Source organism: Sciurus carolinensis, chromosome 9 (assembly GCF_902686445.1).
Source record: "Sciurus carolinensis chromosome 9, mSciCar1.2, whole genome shotgun sequence".
NCBI classification, from domain to species: domain Eukaryota; kingdom Metazoa; phylum Chordata; class Mammalia; order Rodentia; family Sciuridae; genus Sciurus; species Sciurus carolinensis.
The window spans coordinates 28146455-28165541 of NC_062221.1; the positions used below are offsets into that span (position 1 = coordinate 28146455).

General features: G+C 36.8%; 1 protein-coding gene and 1 pseudogene across 1 annotated transcript in view; one reads left to right on the forward strand and one right to left on the reverse strand.

Moving 5' to 3' along the window:
* The window catches only part of Ip6k1 (inositol hexakisphosphate kinase 1), a 59594-nt gene that overhangs the window by 16480 nt on the left and 24027 nt on the right, over positions 1–19087 (forward strand). The window lies entirely within an intron of this gene.
* LOC124992940 (40S ribosomal protein S25-like) lies at positions 2989–3338 on the reverse strand (annotated as a pseudogene).

Below are 19087 nucleotides of genomic sequence, written 5' to 3' on the forward strand. Positions count from 1 at the left end.
CCACTGAGCCACAACCCCTGCCCTGCCCTGCCGTATTTTCATTTGAATTGAGTTACTAAGTCTAGCCCATGCTCAAGGAAAAAAAGAGGGGTCCACCTTTTGGAGGAAAGAATGTTTTAAAAAAAAATTGACGTAGTTTAAAATCGCCAAAATTTTCTTTTCCTATTGGTTTGCTTTGATATTTTTTCAAAAAACAATTGACTGTAGGGCTGGGGATGTGCCTCTGGTAGAGCACTTGCCTAGTATGTTTGAGACCCTGGGTTCAGTCCCTAGTACCACAAAACAAAAACTGCTCACCTGTAATGCCAGCAACCCCGGAGTCTGAGGCAAGAGGATCTGAAGTTCAAGACTAGCCTCAGTAATTTGGCAAGACCCTCAGTAACTTAGTAAGACTGTCTCAAATAAAAAATAAAAAGGAGTGGGGATATAACTCAGTGGTAAAGTCCCCCTGGGTTCAGTCTTCAGTACCAAAAACTAATATACACCCAAAACCAAGAACAATTGACTATGTATATGTGGGCCTAATTCTGAAATCTGTTTTCTTCCATTGATCTATTTACCTGTGTGCCAGTTTCCACTACTACAGTTTTATAGCAAGTCTGCGTCAGATCCTATAAATCAATCATTTTGGGGGAACTGTCTTCTCATTCATATATGTGGCATATCTTTCTATTTAGGTCTGTTTTTACTACAATAGTGCATTGTTTATTTTCAGCGAGAGATCTTTCACATATTTTGTTAGATTATTCCAAGATACTAGATATTTTTGATGCTATTATAAATGAATATCTTATTGTGGTAAATATACATAAAAAAATTGAGATTTTTTTGTGTGTGTGCGTGTGTGGGCTGCCAGAGATTGAACTTAGAGGCACTCAACTGCTGAGCCACATCCCCAGCCCTAATTTGTATTTTATTTAAAGTTAGGGTCTCACTGAGTTGCTTAGTGCCTCGCTTTTGCTGAGGCTGGCTTTGAATCCTGTACTCAGCTTCCTGAGCCGCTGGGATTACAGGCACGCACCACTGCGCCCAGCACAAAAATGAGCTTTTTAACCACTTTCTATTGTACAATACATGGGCATTAAGTACACTCATAATAATGTTTTGTAACCATTATGGCTGTTTTGAGAACATTTTTTAAAATCTAAAATAGACACCTCGTATCCATTACAGAAGTGCCCAATTTTCCCTTCCTGTACCCTCTGTAACCACTAATCTACTTTGTATGAATTTGCCTGTTCTATATCTTCCTTCCTTCCTTCCTTCCTTCTCTCTTTCTTTCTGTCTTTCCTTCCTTCCTTCTTTCTTTCTCTCTCTTTCCTTTTCTTTTTTTTTTCTTTTCCTTTCTTTTCTTTTTTCCTCTTCTCTTCTCTTTTCTCTTCTCTTCTCGGTACTGGGGTTCTAACCCAGGAACACTTTGCCCCTGAGCTACATCCCCAGACCTTTTTATATTTTATTTTGAGATAGGGTCTCACTAAATTATGAAGGCTGGCCTTGAACTTGAGAGCCTCCTGTCAGCCTCCCCAGTTGCTGGGATTACAGGTGTGCCCTACCACATCTGTCTTGTCCTATCTATTTCATGGAAGTGGAATCATACAATATTTATTCCCTTGTGCCTGGCTTATTTTATGTAGGAAGATGTTTTCCAAGTTCATCTATGTAATATACAAACCAGAATTTCACTACTCTCTACCTCAGGTACTAGGGATGGCACCCAGGACCTGGTACATGTTAGGCAAATGCTCTACTATTGAGCTACATTCCCAGTCCCATTTCTTCTGGGCATAGACCTAAAAATGGAATTGTTGAATCATACAATAACTCTAGCTTTTTTGTGTGTGTAATGCTGGGATTGAACCTAGGTCCTCATGTATGTTACGCATGCGCTCTATTATTGAGCTATATCCCTAGCTTGTATGTTTAAGCTTTTTGAGTTTTCCATAGTCATATGCCTTTTTTTCATTACCACCAGCATGCACAAGTGTTAATATTTCTCCACATTCTTGCTAACACTTATTTCTGATTTTTATTTTGTTTTATATAACATGAGTGTGAAGAGGTTTCTTGTGGCTTTGATTTGCATTTCCCTAATAACTAATTTTGCTGAGCATCTTTTATGTTTTGTTGCCATTCGTGAATCCTCTTTGGAAAAATATCTGTTCAAGCCTTTGTCCAATTTCGAATTGGGTTGGTGTTTGTTGTAGAAGTAATTTATACATTATGAATATTGGTCCCTTACGAAATGTATAGTTGTATTTTCTCTGGTCTACGGATGTGTAAGGCCCTGTGTTCAGTTCCTAACACTGGGAAAAAAAAAATAAAGTTATGTGCTTTGCAAATATTTTCTTCACTTCTGTTGATTATTTTTTCATTCTTTTGATTGTCTCATTGATGTAGAAAGCGTTTTATTTAAATTTTTTGTGTTGCTGGGAATCAAACCCAGCACATGGTAGGCAAGTGCTCTACCTCTGAACCACATCCCAAGTTCCAAAAGTGTTTAATTTTGATGAAGTTCTGTCTATCTGTGTTTTGTTTTCTGTGCTTTTGGTGTTATATCTAGGAAGTCATTGCCCAATCCAATATTGTGAAGCTTTTCCTCAGTGTTTTCTTTTAAAAGTTTTATATTTTTAGTTCACTTTTAGCTCTTAGGTTTATGTTCTTTGAGTTAATTTTTGTATATGATATAAGGTAATGGTCCAACTTCATTCTTTTGCATGTGAGTATCCAGTTTCCCCAGGATCATTTATTGAAGATTGTCTTTTCCCCATTGAATGTGTTTGGTATCCTTTTCTAAAATCAAATGGTCATATATGTCAGAGTTTATTTCTGTGCTCTCTGTTGTATTCCATTGGTCTTTATGTATTTCTTTATGCTGACACCATACTGTTTTGATTACTATAGTTTTGTAGTGAGGTTTTGTTTTTGTCTTTAATTTTTTTTTATTTAATAAAATTTTATTTTTCCAAATGTACAGTTGATTGAACCTGTTCATGCATCTTCACCAGCAGCTGGTATTTCCACCCTTGGTATTTCTGGTGTAAGTTACTTGAGCTCTGTGCTTTGAAACCAGTTTGATAAGTCCTTTACTGAGGAGCTCCTGAAGGGTTGCCCTGGCCAGGGAACCTCGGGTCTGGGGTTATAAGCCTATAGTTGGGAACTTCCTTACAGAGTTTGTCATAAGTAGCTTTGTCAAACAAGACTAGATTGTTGAGCTTGTCCCGAACTTTTCCTTTGGACCACTTCTTCTTTTTGGCTTTGCCCCCAGATTTGTTCACTGGGTCCTTGTCTTTCTTGGCTGACTTTCTGGCATCTTTCTTCTTGTCATCCTTGAGTGGCATCGTGAAGACTGGAGAGCAGCAGCAGCTACTGCAACCTCGTCAAGATTTCGGACAAAAGGCGGGCTTTTTTTTTTTTTTTTTTTTAACTCTGGACTTTGCACATGCTAAGCATGTGCTCTACCCCTATTCCTGTAATGAGTTTTGCAATTACAAAATGTGATTTCTCTAGCTTTTTTTATTTTCAAGAGCGTGTGGCTATTTGGAGATTCCATATGAATATCTGGATGGAATTTTTTATTTCTTTTTTATTTTATGTTTTTATTTTAAATGTGAAACAAAGTTTTTTTTTTTTTTTTTTGTGGTACTGGGGATTTGAACCCAGGGCCTTGTGCTTGTGAGGCAAGCACTCTACCAACTGAGCTATATCCCCAACCCCAGATTTTTCTATTTCTGTAAAAAAAAAAAAAAAATAGTTAGAATTTTGATAGAGATTGTATTTGATCTGTAAATCTCTTTGGGTATTGTTATCATTTTAACAATTAGAAAATTTCCAATTCACCAACAAGGGATGTCTTTCCAATTATTTAGATCTTCAGTGTTTTTTGCTTGTGCCACTACTTTTAGCTCATTTTCCACCTTTATCAAAAAAATTATTCCTCTTCAAAGGAGGTGAAAAAAATTGCCCATATTAAACTGAAAATAAACCTCATTAATTAAACACTTCATCTCTCTAATCTGTGCATTTAACTAATACTTTGGAGTAAAAATAATGACTTTTGTATAGTTTTATATATCTTTAAAATATTTACTATTATTTTTAGTTTTTAAAACATAGTAACTAATGCCATTTGGTTTAAAACGGAATTTTAATCATCAAGATAAAAACAAGAAAATAATGACATTATTACTTGAAGGTTATCTCAAGTCTACTGTTACTTACCTAATCAGAAACCTTTAATGAATTCCAGCAGAAAGTCTAAGAAACCTCCTAAGCACATCAGGGAAGGTGCTAATATACTGGGCAGCTAGAGTAATGGTTGTAGAACTTCTTATTTAAACTTTAGCGATAATAAAATAACACAGGAAAGTAGGAACTCTTTTCACATATTTCTTTGCTAACAAGATCATTAACAGGTTATAAACTTTATACTTGGGGCATACAAGAGAGCTTCATAATGTGAAACTCTGCATTGTAATGTTAACAGAGCACAAAGTTCCTTAAGTTTTAGGGGTTTTTTTGTTGTTGTTTTTTGGTACTGGGGATTAAACCCAGGGGAGCTTTACCTCAAGCTATATCCCCAGTCCTCTTTTATTTTTTATGTTGAGATAGGGTCTCACTATATTGCTGAGACTGGCCTTGAACTTGCAGTCCTCCTGCTTCAGCCTCCCAAGTTTGTGGGATTATAGGTGGTGTGTACTACTGTGTCCAGCTTTAGGCATGGTTTTAGTTAACTTTCATTTTTCATTAGCTGGGCTAATGAAAAAGTGGGCTGGCTTACAAACAGTATCCTACAAATGGCTTTTATGTACTACATAGTTTTTAGGATAAATGTATTTATGCTTTGAGTAGTTATGTCACATTCATGTCAGTATTATACAGATGGTGATTGTGTATCACTGTTGGTAAAATTTCTTGATGTCATGGTTTCTTCAGTCTTTTTTTTAATTAGGCAAATTATTTTCTGAAAAGTCAGAATCTTAATACAACTCATCTGGTAAAATCTGGAGCATCCCATCAGCAATTGATAATGTGACCAGCTGCCATCTTTCAGCCATTTCTAATGCACTATCCAAACAAAATTTGTGCAAGTTGGATAGGAAGACAAAGTTTTCTTTTCCTTCCATACCCAGCTTTCCCTTTAACATAGAGGAGGTCTGTCTATGGGTTATGAACTCCCTTAGTTTTTTTGTTTATTTTTTGTTTTAATTTCTCTTCTGTTCTTAAAGGCAACAGAATTCTTGGCTGATTTTTTTTTTTTTTTTTTTTTTTTTTTTTTTTACTTTTAGGACTTAAAATATGTTATTCCACTGCTTTCTGGAGATTTCTGAGGAGAAAGCAGTTTCTAATTTTATTGAGGATCTTGTACATACGGAATCTCTTCTGTCTTTCTACTTAGGTACATTCTGTGAGTCGAGGATGTAGCTCAGTAGTAGAATGCTTACCTACCATGTGTGAGGCCCTTGGTTCCATCCCTGGTACCACAAAAACACTGGGCTTTCAACAGTTTTATACTTTTTTAAAAATTTATTTTGTGGTGCTAGGAATTGAACCTTGAGCCTCATGTATGCTGGGTAAAGACTATAACCACTGAGCTATATTCACAGCCTATAATTTTATTTATTTATTTATTTATTTATTTATTTATTTATTTATTTATTTATTTATTTCCTGTGAGTATCTCTGAGTTTATCCTGTTTTGGGTTCATTGGGATTCTTAGATGCATATTTCATATCTTTCCTCAGATTTGGAAAGTTCTTGAATATTTTTTCAGATTTTTTTTTACTCCTTTCCCTCTTTCTCCTCCTCCTGAAATTCATATAATGTGTACATTGGCATGTTAAATAGTGCCTATTTTAGTTAGCTTTGTGTCCCTGTGACCAGAATACCTGTCTAGAACAACTTAGAGCAGGAAAAGTTTATTTTGGCTTACAGTATCAGGTATTTCAGTTCATAGACAGCCAACTCCATTGCTCTGGGCCCAAGATGAGGGAGAACATCATGGGGGAAAGGCAGGGTGGATAAAAGCTGTTCCCCTCATGGCAGAAAATAGAGATTGAGGGGGAAGGGGGAACAGGCCACAGGGAAGATGCATGCTTCTAGGCCTTACCCCCTAGTGACCCACCTGCAGCAGCCATGCTCAACTTGCCTATAGTTACCACACAATCTCTTCACACTGGGATGGACTACTTAGGTAACAGCTCTCACAATTCAGTCATTTCATCTCCGAACATTCCTGTATCAGCACAGGAGATTTGGGGGAACACCTCATATTCAAGCCATAACAGTGCCCACAGGTCCTTCAGATTCTTTTCATTTGCCTCTCAGGAAGCAAGTGATATTTTATTTATATTATAGGTTTGATGATGTTTTCCTTTGCCTGTTTACATCTAATGTTGAATCCCTTTAGTGAGTTTCTCATTTCAGTTATTTTACTTTTCTGCTCCAGAACTTATTTGGTTCTTCTTTTGTAATTTTTATGTCTTTATTAATGTTCTTATTTTTGTTCACACACCCTTTTCTCATTTCTTTTTTCATGACTTTCTTTAACTCATTGATGTATTTAAGGCTGTTGATTTAACATCTTTGACTAATAATTCCAATGTCTGCTTCCTCAATGATTCATTCTTTCTTTTTTCTTTCTCCTCCTCCTGGCTAAATATTGTTCTCTATGCATGATGGCATACAACTGTAATCCCAGTGATTCAGGAGGCTGATGCAGGAGGATCGCAAATTTGAGGTCAGTCTGGGCAATTTGACCCTGTCTCAAAATAAAAAAATGGAAGGACACTCTGGTTCAATCCCCAGTACAAGGAAAAAAAAATGTTTTGTGGTGAGGGAAAAGTCTCCAGTAGGGAGGTCTGTGCAATCTGCCCCCTATTCCTTTTAGAGTTTGTTTACCTTGGTCCTGTCAGTTTTCTCCCACTGGGCTCAGCTTTTCTTTTAGTTGAGCAATTGTAGAAAAAAAGTGAAGAAAAGGAATCAGTATTTATAGTCAAGTCAGAACCTAGACTGTGAGAGTAGGTCGTTTGTGGTGTCTTTTTCAGTTGTGCTTTTCAGTTGTGTTTTTCTCTTTAGCTCTGGTCTTCAGCAGGCTTAGTGCAGGAAATGAGTTCAGGAAGTACCCAATTCTATATGGTAGAGATTTAGATAGTTTTAAGTATTCTTTGATTTTTGTGTTTGTTTTGGAACCATTTATCTCATCCTTCTACATGTGTGCTTTCTAGATTTGACCATACTTGGGTTTAGGACTTGACTGATTCAGATATGGCTCACCTTTACTGACTAGTTAAATCACAGGTTTTCCTGTAGCTGCTTGTTAAAGCATACTTGTAAGCAGAGAATGTTTCAGGTGAGAAGGATGGGCGCCTTTGTTTCTCCTTTCTTTTGCTTCTTTTATTTTGATTTTCCCTGTATCACTTTTTACCTCTCCCCTTCCTCCTTTTTGAGACAGGATCTCGCTAAGTTGCCCAGGCTGGTCTTTTACTCTTGGGCTTAAGTCATCCTCTTGCCTCAGTCTCCTGAGAAGCTGGAACTACAGGTGCATACCACTCACCCATTTTCTTTTCTTAAAATTCTGTCCTTGAATACCCCCTCCTGGACTTTGAAGCACAGTGGAGACAGCCGTTTTCAAAAGGACCTTTACTAAAAAATTTATCTCAGGAAACATAGGTTTCTAATCTTTAAGAAATTCAATAAAATAAAAATAGGAACAAGGTTCACTGAACTGTAGATTCTCTGCTTGTCCTAAATTAATTCTATTCTGGCTATTCCTTAATGGGCTGGCACATCTCAGATCCCCTGCAAAGTTTCCTTTCCTCCTTGCTCCCTGTTCATCCAGGTGGCCTCATGATGTTGTTCTTTAGTTCCTGGCATAGGACCTGGGAATCTTAAACAATCCTTCTAATCCCAGTGATTTGGGAGGCTGAGGCAGGAGGATTGTGAGTTCAAAACCAGCCTCAGCAACTTAGCAAGGCCCTGTCTCAAAGTAAAACATAAAAAGGGCTAGGGATATGGCTCAGTGATTAAGTGCCACTGGGTTCAATCCCTGGTATCAAAAACAAAATAAAAACAACAAAAAAAAATTCTCATCTCTTATCTGGGAACAAATGATAAAGTAGAATCCATTAAACCTTTTCTCTTTTTTGTGTCAAATCTCCCAGATTGTGCCAGGCCTCATACAGTCTTCCGGCATCTTGGTAAGGGATATGCCAGTCCTTGGGAGATTGGGAGGGCAGACTCAGATTGGCAGCCTTAGATCAGGGATAGTCCCTACGTTTTCCTCCTCCTCAAAGGAAAGGTTTGTCATATCCTTTTTTTTTTTTTTTTGGCGGTGCTGGAGATCGAACCCAGGGCCTTGTGCTTGCAAGGCAAACTTTCTACCGACTGATCTATCTCCCCAGCCCTGTCATATCCATTTGACACAGTCCATGAGGGTGGGGAAAGGCAGATTGCTCTCTCACCCTCATAACTTTTTTTTTTTTTTTTTTTTAATGGTACTGGGAATTTAATCCAGGGGCATTTTACCACTGAACCACATCCCCAACCCTTATTGTTTTTCATTTTGAAACAAGGTCTCACTAAGTTGATGAGGCTGGCCTTGGACTTGGAATCCCTCAGCCTCCTAAATCTCTGGGATTACAGGCCTGCACCACCGTGCCTGGCAAGACTAACTATTCTATCAGTGTCTGCAGTCTCATACGCAAAAGGCAAGAATGGACTTTGTTTTAAGAAAGCATTAGATTAGGTTCCCTTGGTTACTTGCTTTTGAGAGCATACATACTTTCATGTTTGTTTTTGTCTATAAATTCTCTGTGTATCTTCCTGTCCATATCAATGCTTATTTATTTCTGAAATTAATTAGAATTAGTCTTCATAAAATCAAGAGTCGTACAACTGGAACTGTGTATGTGTGTTTCTGTGGGTGACTTAATGATTCATTGTGGGGTGTTTTTTTTTTTGTTTTGTTTTTTTGTTACCAGGCATTGAACCCAGAGGTGCTTAACAACTGAGCCACATCTCCAGCCCTTTTTTATGTTTTATTTAGAGACAAGTCTTGCTTTAGTTAGTGCCTTGCTATATTGCTGAGGCTGGTTTTAAAATTGTGAGCCTCCTGAGCCACTGGGATTACAAACTTACTCCACTGTGCCCAGCTCATCGTGTTCTTTGAATCAGAGTAATTTTACTGTTTTCCCTTGGATTGAATCAAATAGTAAAAAGCAAACCAGGCACATTCACCAAGACCCAAAATACTATTGCCATAATTTTACTTAGCATGAAGTGCTGTAATTCCAGTATTGGGAGGCTGAAGCAGGCTAAAGCAGGAGGATTGCCAGTTCCAGACCAGCCTGGGCAACTCAATGTCAAAACAAGCAAACAACAAAACCCAGGTGCAGTGATGTGCACTTATTGTCCCAGTTACTTGGGAGGTTGAAACAGGAGGATCACTTGAACCCAAAAGTTTGAGACCAGCTGGGCAGTATAGTGATACCCCCATCTCAAAAAGCAAATAAATTTCATTATTTTTTAAAGAACATGATACTTTGTCATGATAATTTTAGTGCTTAAGTGGATGTATTTAGTTTAATTAGTTTTGTTGTTGGCGGTCCGAGGGATCAAATCCAGGGCTTTGTGCATGCTAGACAAGCATTCTACCACTGAAATATACCCCCAGCATTGATATATTTAGAAAAGGTAATAGAAATACTGGATTTATAGACAAATTTTTAATGAGATTTTGAGGAAATTTGCAAATATACCTTTGAAATGTGAAGGTACTAAGAAAGCTTCACTTGCTAAAATGATTGCTTATCAAACCCATGTGGTTAACCTGAGACCATCAAAATATGTTGGCCACAGAATTTAGAATTTTAACCAAGCTTCTTAGAGTGCTTGCCTTTTGAGTGTGTGACTAAAGAAGGTGGTGACCAGATAATTGTCGTAGAATTGCTTATGGGGGGACAGTGCCTTCCTACTTTAATAGTCTTGACTTGTTCACTATCATATCTGATAGCAGTTCCTTTTTCTTTGCCAAGACTTTTTATTCATTGCCTCTTTCTAAGCTTGCTGTATTGTTGAAAACAGACAAACCAAAAAATCACTTACATAGTATCTGCTAAATTGCATTCAACATATTCTTTGATCCTGGTTCATTGTTTGGTTGAGATTATTTGTGTCTCCCTGATTTCTCCCAGCTTTGTTTCTCTTTTGTATCATTGAAATAAAGAACTTTTCTTCATGGTTCCTTTATTTGTTTATTTATATATGTATGTATGTATGTATGTATGTATGTATGTATTGTTACTGGGAATTGAACTCGGGGGTCCTCAACCATTGAGCCACATCTCCAGCCCTATTTTGTAATTTATTTAGAGACAGGGTCTCCCTGAGTTGCTTAGCACCTCATTGTTGCTGAGGCTGACTTTGAACTCACAATCCTTAAATCCATTAAAAATTGGTCTATAAATCCAGTATTTCTATTACCTTTTCTAAATATATCAAGGCTGGGGGTATATTTCAGTGGCTTTGAACTTGCAATCCTCTTGTCTCAGCCTTTCGGACCCTTGGGATTACAGGTGTGTGTCACTGCACCCAACCATAGTTTCTTTTTTCTTCCAAATTTTGTTTTTGTTGTTGTTGCTCTTCTTATTTAGGTACATTTAATCTTTTTTTTTTTTTTTTTCATATGTCAGATCTTTTTTAGAGTCAAAGAATTTTATGTTCCCTTTATTTGCTGATTTGGAATTTTGCCACATGGCCAACACCCTTTGTTCTTTGTAAAACCACATTACCTCTTTGTTCTAGTTTTGGTAGGCCTAGATTAGAAGTTTATATACCTTTTTGGTTTACAACCTTAAGAATTTTTTAAAAAAGACCTGTTCCTTTATGAACAGTTTTCCTGTTACATGTCTGTCCTATTCTTTCTGTGTATATTTTATACTTCATAAATATACATAATGCTTACTTATTTAGCTATATTTATTGTGTGCCTGTCCTGTGCCAGGCACTGTTCTGGTCACTTAGAATAATGTATAGTGAACAAAACAAAGAACTTTACCATGGAGCTGACATCATTATAATAAACAATGGACATCACCAGTAACTAATGTATATCATGTCCAAAGTATACTGAGGAAAATAAGAGAGTGGTGCTTGAGGTCAAGTGAAGAGTTAAAACAATTTCTTTCCACCTCCCAGGGAACTGTGATGATATTCATAGCCCACTTTGGAAGCTTTCTAGTAGTGTTCTTTCCCTGTTGTTTGATATTTGTTGACATCACACTTTTAGCACTGTAGAGGTTTTGTTTTGATTAAATGTAAATTCAGAGAATAATAACACACTTGACCCAACTTTTAAGTGTGTATATTTTGTCATATTTCAAACTTTTTTCCTTCCTAAGAATTGAATCTAGGTGCACTTTACCTCTGAGCTACAGCCCCAGTCCTTTTTATTTTTTGAAACAGTAGGGTCTAACTAAATTGCTGAGACTGACCTTAAACTTGTGATCCTCTTGCCTCAGCCTTCCAAGCTGCTGTAGGCATGTGCCACCATGCTAGGCTTGTTTCAAATTTTTTAAAAAATAAAAAATTATTGATATAGCTAATATTTTCATTTTTTCCTGGATACCAGTTCCTTCCTTTCCTCCTCTAAAGGTGGTGCCTCTCTCCATTCCATATCATTGTTAATCAATATATAGGTATGTGTTCAAAAATTCATGTATATTATTTTTATATATTAAAAATTATAATGACATCATACTAGAAATGACTTTTTTTTTTTTAAGGTACTAGGGATTGAACCTAGTGCCTTCTACATGCTAGACAAATGCCCTATCACTGAGCTACATCCTCAGTCCTTTTTATTTTGAGATTAGTCTTATTAAGTTGCCAAGGCTGGCCTTGAACTTGCAATACTCCTGCCTCAGCCTCCCACGTAGCTGAGAGTACAGGCATGTGCCACCACGCCCTGCACAAATACCATTTTTTACCAGTTTGGTTTCAAAATTTATTTATGTTGACATACATGGATCAATGATTCAATAATGTGAAGTTTTATGATTACACACTTTTATCCATTTCCCCTTTGATGTACATCTTAGGTGGTTTCCCATTTTTCTTTTATGACAGTGGTGCAGTAAATATACTTGAATTTGTTATCTTAGGTATGTGCTGGGTTGTGGCAGTTGTGTCTTTAGTTTTGGGTTGCTGAAAATAATAGGAGAGGATATATTTCTCCTTGGCTGGCCAGTGCTTATTATGTTTAAATGTTTTTTTCTTTGCCAGTCTTATGGTAGTTAAAACAGTTTCTCATTTTAATTTGTGTTTTCCTGATTACTCGTAAAGGGGTTCATATTTATTGACCAGCTCCTCTTTTATGAATTGCCTTTTTCCATTATCTTCACTTGTAATTCTCTCATACAAAAAATAATTTTAATGTGGCTAGAGGTGGGAATGTGGATTGTAAGTGGGGTGATAGATATGTTTTTAAAATTGGATTGTGGTGATAATTGTAAATTTATTAAGTCATTTCACTGTACAATCAAAGTGAGTGAATTTTGCAGTATATAAATTTATCTCAATAAAAGATGCTAACATTTAAATAATTTTAATACAACCTAATTTGCCAGAGCTTTCCATTTTGGTTTGTGTGTTGTATGTCCTGTTTATGGAATTTTCTGTACTCTGTTGTCAAAAGGTATTACATTTTTTTCCTAATTACCTTAAAGTTTTATGTACATTACATTCCTTCATATGTTGGGAAATTATTAGAGTATTGTTGGAGGTAGTAATAGTAATTTTATCCATTAAGATCCAGTTTTCTAGATCCATTTATGACATAAATTGTCTTTTTCCAGTTGATAGGAATGGGGTTTTAAATACCACCTCAGTTTACACACCGCACTCCCAATGTTTGTTGAGTCTCTTTGTCTTTCTTCCAAAATGTCAGACTGTTTTTGTTTTTGTTTTTGTTTTTGTTTTTTGAGGTGCTGGGGATTAAAACCTGGTAAGGATTCCACTACTGAGCTACACCCCTGTCCCTCATCCTTTTTTTTTAAGTCATGAGGCCTTGGATTCAATCTCTAGCACTGCAAATGAAAGGAAAATTCTCTTGGATTTTAATTGAAATCACATTGTATTTCAATATTAAGTGCTCTCTCACACACATATCTTCTTTTAGATCTTTCAGAAACTTTTTTTTTAATCGGTTTAGCATAATTTTTTAAAAATTAAAGATAGCCAGGCGTGGTGATGCACGCCTATAATCCAGTGGCTTGGGAGACTGAGGCAGAAGGATCTCAAGTTCAAAGCCAGCCTTGGCAACTTAGACTTTAAAGCAACTTAATGAAACCTTGTCTCTAAATAAAAAAATTTTAAAAAGTGCCAGGGATATGGCTCAGTGATTAAGTGCCCCTGGATTCAATCCCCAGTAGCAAAACAAGAAAAAAAAAATATACAGATATTGTGTAGTCTTGGTTGCTGTTGTGAATGGGATATATTTAAACAGCTTTCATTTCCTAATTTTTTTGGGCTGATATATAGAAAGGGATGCTATTAACTTATAGTGACATTTCACAATTAGCATGCACAGCTCAGTGAGTATTTATAGTATTTACCCATGTCTCATGTGTGCCTCCTGTCAATCAGTATTTTACTAGAGTACCACTGTTGTGTTCTTTGTTATTTTGAATTTTGTATAAATAGAACTATACTACATGAACTCTGATGTCTAGAATATTTTCTTGCTACATCATGTCATGCTTGAAGTTTTATTTTCTACATTTAGTTCCTTAAGATGCTGGGAAATTAGTAGAGTATTATTGAAGGTAGTAATTAATTTTATACATTAAAGATTCAGTTGTCTAGCTTAATTTACAGTAACATTTCAAAGATTCATCTGTATTGAGTGTGGTAGTAGTTTTCATTTTTGCATATTCCATTTTTTATATATATATACCTATATACATATACCTATATTTATACATATGTCACATTTTATTTTAATTTGTTTTACAGAATTAAATATTCCACTTATTAGTTTGCAAACCATAAACTGTAAAACCTAAAAGTCTTTTCATCTCAACAGCAGTTCTTGCTTTGAAAAAGGAAAATAGCTAGGCATGGTGGCTCATGTCTTTAATCCCAGCAACTTGGGAGGCTGAGGCAGGAGGCATGCAATTTAGGAAGGCCCTGAACAACTTAGCGAGGCCCTGTCTCAAAACAAAAAATCAGAAGGGCTGGGGACATATCTCAATGGTTAAGTGTCCCTAGTTGGATCCCTAATACCAAAAAGAAAGAAAGAAAAAAGAAAACAAATTAATATACAAATTTCAGCAACATTTAGAAACTTCATTTTGCTTGAGTAGAGATAATTCATTTGGAGTTCAGTTGTGTATTCAAGGAGTTGGTTGCAGTAATTAGAAGGTCAACCTAACTGTTGTAACTAACATTTTTGTAGTGCAAATTTATTTCCATTTGTTGCAGTTTATCAGTAAGAAAAGCTAATTTGCAAATCTCAGCAAGTTCTTTTCATAAGTTAGTCTCCTTCTTATTTTATGCAATAATTATGTTAAAATGTGGAACCAAAGTGTTTTAAAACACACAGAAGAAACAGATTGTACTGTAGCTCAGGGAGCATAAACTTATAAGCACCATGGTAGAAACCTGTGAACTCCAGAGGAATTCTGATAACTGATAAGCTGACAAGATTTTAACCATTTTAATGTAACCTTCCAGTAGTCAAAATAACTAATTGAAACATTTTTCCTCTCTGAATGGGGGAAAATCAATCATCAGTATTACTGTGACCTGAGCCTTTCTTACTCTTGCATCCACATTTCTGAAAAAACACCTGCCCCCCCAAAAAAACCCCAATAACCCAATCAATAAATGGGTAAAACAGGCATTTCTCAAAAGAAGAAATGCAGGGCTGAGGTTGTGTCTCAGTGGTAGAGTGCTCACCTAGCATGTGTGAGGCACTGGGTTTGATCCTCGGCACTACATAAAAATAAAGAAAGAAAAGAAAAGAAAAAAAATAGAAAAGAAAAAATAAAGGTATTGTATCCATCTATGACTAAAAAAATATTTAAAAAAATAAATACAAATGGGCAACAAGTATATGGAAAAATGTTCCATGTCTTTAGCAGTCAGGGAAATGCATATCAGAGCTATAGATTTCATCTCCATTTAGAATGGCATTCATCTACAAATATTTAGTATTTACAAATAATAGTAAATACAGACAAGGATGTGGGGAAAAAGGAATACATATACACCATTGGTATTGTAAATTAGTTAAACTCATTGTACCAAGCGAGAGCTCTACCACTGAGCCACAACTCCAGCCCTAAACTCATTATGGAAATCAGTAAGGTGGTTCCTCAAGACTGGAAAGAGCACCACCATATGACCCAGCTATACTACTCTTTGGTATTTATCCTAAAGAATTTAAGTCAGCATATTATGTTATGCTTTGGATATATTGTCTCCCAATAAACTCATGTGATGGACGATGCAGGAATGTTCAGAAGTGAAATGATTAGATTTTGAGAGTTGTGACCTAATCAGCGAACTGATCCATGTGATGGGTTAATAATTTGGATTGATTACTGGGTGGTAACTGTAGGCAGGTGGGGTGTGACTGGAGAAAGCAGGTCATTGGGGTTGTGTCCTTTGGGATTATATATTTCGTTCTTGACTCCTCTCTCTGCTTCTTGGCTACCATGAACTAAGCAGCTTTCTTCCACCATGCCCTTCTGCCAGAGTAATGAAGCTGGCCAATCTCAGACTCAAGAGTAATGTAGCCGGCAGACCATTAACTGAGCTTTTGAAACAGTGAGCCCAAATTAAACTTTTCTTTCTCTAAGTTGTTCTTCTCAGGTATTTTGGTGGCAGCAGAGACAAACTGGCTAAGACAGGATACATGCAATCCCATGATTTTCACACAGCCAAATTATGGAATCAATTTTATGGACAAAGAAAATGTGGTATATTTATACAATGAAAGTTTTATTCAGCCATGAAGAAGAATGAAATTATGTCATTTGCTGGAAAATGGATGGAAATTGAGAGCATTTTGTTAGCAAAATAAGCCAGACTTCAGAAAGTCAAGAGTTGTATGTTTTCTCTTATATGTGGAAGCTAGAGAGAAAGGGGAAAAAAGAAAGTAGGGGTGATCTCATGAAATTAGAAGAGGGGGGTCTGGGATTGTGGCTTAGTGGTAGAGCGCTTGACTAGCATGTGTGAGGCACTGGGTTCCATTCTCTCACCTCATATAAATAAATGAGTAAAATAAAGGTCTATCAAAAAAAGAAAAGGAATTAGAAGAGAGATCAGTAGAGTAGAAGGGGGATGGGGAAGGGAGGAGGGAGATAGTGGAGAGTGAAATTGACCAAATTATGTGCATGTATGAGTAGATCATAGTGAATCCCACTATTTTGTATAATTATACCAATAAAAATTAATTTAAAAAATCTGCCACTCTTGGGCTTGGGTTGTAGCTCAGTGGTGGAGCACTGGATTCGCATGTGTGAGGCACTAGGTTTGGTCCTCAGCACCACATAAATAAATAAAATAGAGGTATTGTGTCCATCCACACCTAAAAAATTTAAAAAACCTGCCACTCTGCCAGGTGTGGTGGCACACGCCTGTGATCTCAGTGGCTCAGTTTCAGCAAAAGTGAGGCACTAAGCAACTCAGTGAGAATCCTGTCTCTAAATAAAATACAGAATTGGATTGGGGATATGGCTTAGTGGTTAAGTGCCCCTGAGTTCAATCCCTGGTACCAAAAAAAGTTGCCTCTCCCTCTCCTCAGATGTCATACCTATTCATGAGACCATTGACAGTGTTGACGAAAAGGAAACTATCCCTGAAAACCCCACAAGCCAAGCCCATTGGTCCTTTTGTGATAAGACAGAAAGGATTGAAACCACAGCCTGTATTTATTGTGTAGGATTTATCTACTGGGTTATATTACTTTAATTGCAGTATGATTTTGTGGAAGTACAATTATCTATTTTGGCAAACCAAAGCCTAGGTGATATGCTTTTCCTGCCTCCCCTAGGACCTGATTCAGACCCTAATGTGAATAATCCAATAAAAACAGACATGCTAATCAAAACACAGTGGTCTAATGAATACATATTTAATAATATTCTTGATTCATTCATTTCCATTTTTAAGATTATGTCCATTAGACAGGAGTTTTAATACTATATATGGACATGTGTTAACTTTTACTAGTAGAAACTTTATTTTTTTGGACAGGGGCTTAAACCCAGGGATGTTTTACCATTGAGCTACATCTTCAGCTCTTTCTATGTTTTAAATTTTGAGACAGGGTTTCAAAACTTTAGGTTTCTTAGGACCTTGTTAAGTTGCTGAGGCTGGCCTTAAACTTGCAATCCTCCTGCTTCAGTCTCCTGAGCCATTGGGATTACAGGTGTTCACCACCATGCCTGGCAGAACTTTATTTTTAAATGTTTAAAAGTAAATTAATTTTCAATTCAGTATACACATCCTACACACTATTCCATAGAAAAGGAAGAACAAGATTTTTTTTTACCAAATACTCTACCAAATCATCACAGAAATGGTAAAGAGAACAAGTAATCTGAAAGCAGAGTTTGAGACATTGAGCATGATTTCCTATGGATGCTGCTCCTGTAGGTTTTTTATTTGTTTTGGAAGTATAGGGATTGAACTCACAGGCACTTAACCACTGAGCACATCTCCAGCCCTTTTAATATTTTATTTAGAGACAGGATGTTGCTACATTGCTGAGGCTGGCTTTGAACTCATGATCCTCCTGCCTCAGTCCCCAAGCTTCTGGGATTACAGGCATGCACCACTGTGCCTGGCCTTCTTCTTTTAATACTCTTTTTTTTTTTTTTTTTTTTTCCTTTTAATACTCTTAAGTGCCCCAGTGAAGACAGGAGAAATGTTATACTTCTGACAATGGAAGAAAGGGGCATCGAGAAGACAGAATTACAAATTTCCCTTCAGCTTTGAAGTCTGCTGCTTCAAACTTGTATGTCAAGGAAATTGGGCTGTAGAAATCAGTTGTAGTTGCTTTTCATTTTTCATATGCTTTTCATTTGTCATAACACATGACCATCAGGATGACTGGGGAAAATGGGGTCTCTTTGTTTCTGGAAATGTTTTTAATACAGCTTTTTGCTAGTCTTAGAAACTGGATGAAATCTCAAAAATGTTCCTAGCCACATCTGAACTGTGAAATTAAAGTGGCTACTTTGTAATTTTTTTTTTTTTTTTTTTTTTTTTTTGGCATTGCTGGGGATTGAACCCAGGGCCTTGTACTTGCAAGGCAAGCACTCTACCAACTGAGCTATATCCCCAGCCCACTACTTTGTAATGTTTAAGCACCATCCTCCTTGACACTCAAGAAATCACCCTGGCCTCTCAGGAGAAAATCTTAATATTATTTGGAAAAGGTAGCATGGGTACACATTACTTATACACAGGAGGGTAGAATTTGGCCATGTTTTCTGTAGTGACACAATTCTCAGATGATGGACTCCAGGAAGAAACACATCAAACCCAACGCTCCATTTAGATTCCTCTCTACCCAGAGCATTTAGCCCTCCTCACTAAGAGGCATGTCCTCCTGTTCTTAGAGTTAGGATTCCCTGCGTGAGGAAGTACTTAGGAGGCCTGGAAACTCAGAGAGACACTTGGTTATTATACACCTTCCCCTCATCTGAATTTAATTATTTATCAATATTTTCCAGTACTGCTGGGGGATAGGTGGAGGACAAAACTGTTTCTCCCATCCTTTATGCTTTGTGCACACCATAATGGTTTACACTGCAGGTTTGAGTAACTCTGTTGGACACCCTAAAAGAAATCTGCTAAGTGTTGTCTAGCCAAATTGATGTTTGTATGCTGAGATTTCTCCAGTGAGTTTTTATAACATGTCTTATTGCTCTCTTTAGTCATGACAAGGAGAAAGTACTTCTTGCTGTTTTGGCTATTTGGTCATATTGTGCAGGAAAATGCCCAGAATGGCTGTTGTCATGCCAGGATATTATTGCTGGTGGCCATGTTGCACAACATGATCAGGAAAACTGTGGT